Raw genomic sequence first — 5,400 nt, 5'->3', positions numbered from 1 at the left:
TTGTTTGGGTGATCGTATTTGAGCTCATCTTTGTGTTGTTGAATATAAGGTTGCACCTCATCTTCGTTGTTTAGCACATACGTGTGTGCTAAATGCAACATTTCACGTGTCACAATTTTTTCAACCCGGCCCCTAATACCTTTTCCGGTCATCCAGTCACTATGACGATTCTTAGGAACGCCAATCAACTCCTCAGGGGAGAGATGAGCGTAACAATATGAAAGAGCTTCGTCTAAAATAGCGCGTTCAGCAATACAACCTTCCAGACGATACCGATTAGATGTATAGTCTTTGTAGACTTTCATCAATCTTTTGAAAGGACACTGTTATCTCAAGTACACGGGCCCAAGATACAAAATCTCCCTAACCAAGTGAATGGTCAGATGAATCATGATAGTGAAGAAAGAGGGTGGAAAATACATTTCCAACTGACAAAGAGAGGTTACAACGAGGTCCTGCAATGAATCCGCGTCATCGGGATCGATGACTTTCTCGCATATGGATTGGAAGAAGAGACAGAATCTAGTTATAGCATATCTTACCTTTTCAGGTAAAATGGAACGAATAGCCACAGGTAGTAATTGTTGCATCAAAGTGTGACAATCATGTGACTTTAACCCGGTGAGTTTTAGGTCTTGCATCGACACTAGGCTTTTGATGTTCGACGAATAACCATGTGGCACTTTAATTCCATTCAAGCATGCACATAACTCTTTTTTCTCATTCCGTGAAAGGGTATAAGCTGCTGGCGGTAAAAATGTACGATTACCTCTCTTCTGTGGTGCCAACTCTAGCCTAATACCCATCATTTTCATATCTTCTCTAGCTGCGGCGTTATCCTTTGTTTTACCAGGAACATTCAGAAGGGTATTGATAATATTATCACAGAAATTTTTCTCAATGTGCATGAAATCGAGGCAATGCTCGACCTCCAGTCGGCCAATATGGAAGTTTATCAAAAAATATGGATCTTTTCTTATACCCACGAGTAGACAATTTAGAGCCGCTCTTCTTCCCATAATCTATCTCAATATGCTTTACTTTCTGATAAACTTCATGCCCACTCAAAATTCTAGGAGGTTGACGAAGTTCTTGTCTTCCATTGAATGCTTTCTGCATCTTTCGATAACAATGGTCATGATACAATAACCTCCTATTTCCCATATACACATACTTACGAGAAGACTTCAAGTATTTAGACTCGATATCCTCCCCACACAATGGACAAGCCTCTTTCCCATGAACTGTGTGCCCAGAAAGGTCGCCATAAGCCGGATAGTCAGTTATTGTACACAATAACATCGCTCTCAAATTGAAAGTTTCGTTCTTATATGCATCAAATACTTTTATCCCACTATCCCACAACAATCGCAAATCATCTAGAAGAGGTTCCAAATATACATCTATATCATTTCCAGGTTGTTTAGGGCCGGAAATTAACAACGACAACATCAAATACTTTCTTTTCATGCACACATATGGAGGTAAGTTATAAATAGCCAACACTACTGGCCAAGTACTATGTTGGCTACTCATGTTTCCGTGTGGGTTTATTCCATTAGTGGACAGCGCTAGACGTAAGTTTCTAGGTTCATTGCCGAACTCGGGATACTTAGCGTCAAACCATTCCATACCATCTGCCGGGTGTCTTAGCTTTCCATCATTTATTCTTCCTGTTTCATGCCAAGTTAACATTTTTGAATCATCGGGATTCGCATAAATCCTTATGACTCTTGGTATCAATGGAAAATACCACAACACCTTAGCCGGGATCCCTTCCTTATCCTTATAACGCCACTCCAAACATTTAGGGCAATTGGTTAAGTTTTGATATAATTTCCGATACAATATGCAATCATTTGGACATGCATGTATTTTCTCATATTTCATACCCACTCCTCTTATTAGTTTTTTCGCCTCATATGTCTTAACAAGTAGAACATTACCATCAGGAAGCAACTCCTTTATCAAGGCTAAAAAACTAGTGAAACACGTGTCACTCACCCCATTTGCCCCCTTGATATTATACAACTTCACCACAGCCGACATTTTTGTGAACTTACAACCAGGATACAGAGGTGCTTCAGACTCACACAACTTCTCATACATGTTGTTAAGGTCAGCCTAATTACTAGTGTCATCACCTACATCTTCAAAAGCAATCGACTCATCATCATTCTCTTCATTATCTATAGACCCAACATTCAACTTCTCTACTTCCAACTCTACCAACTCAAAAAACTCGGCAAACTCAGGATCATCAGTTAGCCTTTCGTGTACCTCAACATCATCTTCTTCAGAGTTATTCTCTTCCTCTAATGATTCCTCATGAAAAATCCAACGTGTATAGGATCGACTAAATCTCCACTTTTCTAGGTGTATTTTAACGTCCGGAAAAGCCATCTAGCTAATATTACCACATCTTTCACAAGGACATGCAATACTAGAAGAACCTTTCAAATTGTTCGAAACGAATTCATAAAATTCAGCTACACCATCCTTGTAGGTGCGGTCACTCATATTTGCATCAATCATCCAAGTTCGAGTCATTATTCTACATTCGTAATAATAGGCAACTAATTCAGAAAATACTATAATAAGCAAACAAATAAATGAAATTCAGGAAAGCAATTAAGCTAAATTATCAACAAATTAGATAATAACCCAAAAAATCCTATATCTATAAGCGTTGCTAAGAAACATATATATACCTGATTGATAAACACGATGAGGGAGAGAAGACGGTGACAATAGTGACGGAGATGAAGACAGAGAGACGATCAGGGAGGAATGGAGGATGATATAGTAGCAGTATTAGCTTGTGTTTGTGTTTTGTAGCGTATAGCAGAATAAAGCAATCTGTTGTTTTTAAGATTTTCATAACATTAATAACAACGGTTATTGAGTCTACAACCGTTGTTAAAAAGTATTAACAACGGGTTCTAAACAAACCGTTGTAATTACTTTTCACTAATTTTGCGCCAAATTATTAACAACGGTTAAAATTTAACCGTTGTTATTAGTTTTTATATTAACAACGGTTTTGAAAGTATGACCCGTTGTTAAAACCAATAACAACGGTTAACAACACAGAACCGTTGTAATTAAGTTTGGTAAAATTCGCGGCATCAATTCTACAACGTGTTTTGATGATTTTCGTGAATAAGCGTTGTTAAAGGGCCGTTGTAGTTGCCTGTATTTGTAGTAGTGATATTGTATGATTTTGTTTTATATGATATGATGCTGATTAAATGATGATAATATAGACAAGCAAATTCATATCATTATACACCCAATTTAACACAAAAATATCTTGATGAAAAAAACCGAAAAAAAAAATTCATTAAAATTATTTATGGAAACAAAATATGAACAATTATTTTGAATGCGGAAAAAATCTTAATCATCGGGATATTTTAGCTGATAAAAAAATCACAATAATAATTTTACAAGAACATACCAAAAAAAATTTAAATATGAAAATTTTACTAAGAATATGGATGAATCTTTTGAAAATCAAAAAATAAAAAAAACACCATAATAATTATACTAGAACATAACAAATCTAGCCGATCTGAAAATAGTGGAAAAGAAAAACTTATTAACATTAAAAAGTTTAAAATCGAAAAAATATGCAACTAAAATGCATTCAAGATTTCAAGTGAATATTAAAAAAAAAAAAAACATTTTTAACATAATAAAAAATAATTTTGGTACAAATATGTATTTAAATAAGAACTTAGTGTGATATGATATACCTATTTGCATAAGAGTACTAGATTTTCGTAATTGTTGGTTAAAGATCTTAATATACGGAGTATAATTAGATGATGAATGCAGAGTAATTGATTAAGATTTGGGAGAGAAAGAGAAAGAAGCAGGGAGTAAATGTATTGAGGGAGTAAATGAATAAATTATAGTGTGTAAATTTGTGTTGTTGGCTTATTTAATATACGGGTGCGCCTATTTTCGCTGGCGAAATCAACTGAGCCACGGAGAAGTTTGTACACATGCCCACAATAAGCTTTGATCGTGACAATGATGTCCCGAACGGCCCCACTTACACTCTTTGTATTTAGTTTCTGAATTACGGAGTACATTTACCGATTTTGGACTAAACATTTACGCTGTATATAAACTTGTTAAACTGGACGGGTTACGAGTTCGGTAATTCAGCTTTGCGGGATTGGACCAATTTCGGGTATGTCTGAGGTAATATTTTATCTAAACTTAAAACGTGTCAAATATAATTTTGATGAACAAACGAGTATAATGTCTAAGGACTAGCAAAAACTTGTTTTTTCCTATGGGGTGAAATGTTATTTAACCCGTTTAATTTTAACTTTAAGACGGATATCGTCTTTTGAGAAACCAATAACTGTTGTTGCAAAATGAAGCAGTAACAATAATGGAAAATAAGGAGATCATAAATTACAACCGGTATCGTAGTGACGTGGTATGAGAGCCACTACCTTGAAAACTATTACGGCACGGCCGTGGTGGCGATCAGCTGTTGCCGGTAATCTCCCAAGGATTTACACTACATCGCTCGTACTTGCCCACTCAAGACTCGAGACTTTGGAACGAAAGTAAGAATAGTGTAAAGAGTGAAGAGTTATAACTCTCATTTCCTCTCCAATGTGGGACATTTGGTAAAAATACACTTGGCTCAAGGAACCCCTATTTCCAACAATACCTAACCAATGAGTCTCTCTTATGTTTGTTTTAAGATTAAAACGGGTCAAATATGATAATGATTGAATCGCTTATATCCGTCTTAAGATTAAAACAACTCACATTTCCTCCACATATTCACAATTATGAGCCATCGCAACAAATACCAACTGATAAGTACAAAGAAAAAAATTTTGATAGAATGAAATATTTTTGGATAGAACGGTAACTAATTTAGTACTTCGTATAACAATATAAATTTTAATTTCATTCAATATATTTAATTCGGAAAATTAATGAAAGAATGACTGAACTCGTAATCCGCCAAATTTAACAGATTTATGTAGTCACTGTTTAGTCAAAAATCCGTAAATGTAATTCAAAAATTAAATACAAAGAGAGTAAGTGGGGCCGTGGGGAACATCATGTCAGTAAATTAAGTATCGAAGGTTATTATGGGCATGTGGCCAAACATCTCCGTGGCTCAGTTGATTTAGCCCGTGGAAATATCAACGCCCTTATAATACTATTGTACTTAATAATCATTACTTTTGTTTTGATTATTCAAATAATTAAACTCGTGATCACTGTGTACATACATACTCGTTATCACATTGTTTAAACACTCTCAAAATTTCATGTGTATTTAATTTATCGCAATATAATTTTTTCATTTCCACACTTTAAAAATTTATCTTTTAGTAGTTAACTTTAAGTTTTGTTTAT

The sequence above is a fragment of the Silene latifolia genome, chromosome 10 (genome assembly GCF_048544455.1).
Source record: "Silene latifolia isolate original U9 population chromosome 10, ASM4854445v1, whole genome shotgun sequence".
Classification (NCBI taxonomy): Eukaryota; Viridiplantae; Streptophyta; class Magnoliopsida; order Caryophyllales; family Caryophyllaceae; genus Silene; species Silene latifolia.
The sequence above is the reverse complement of the archived record's forward strand: the minus strand, read 5'-3'. Positions refer to the sequence as shown.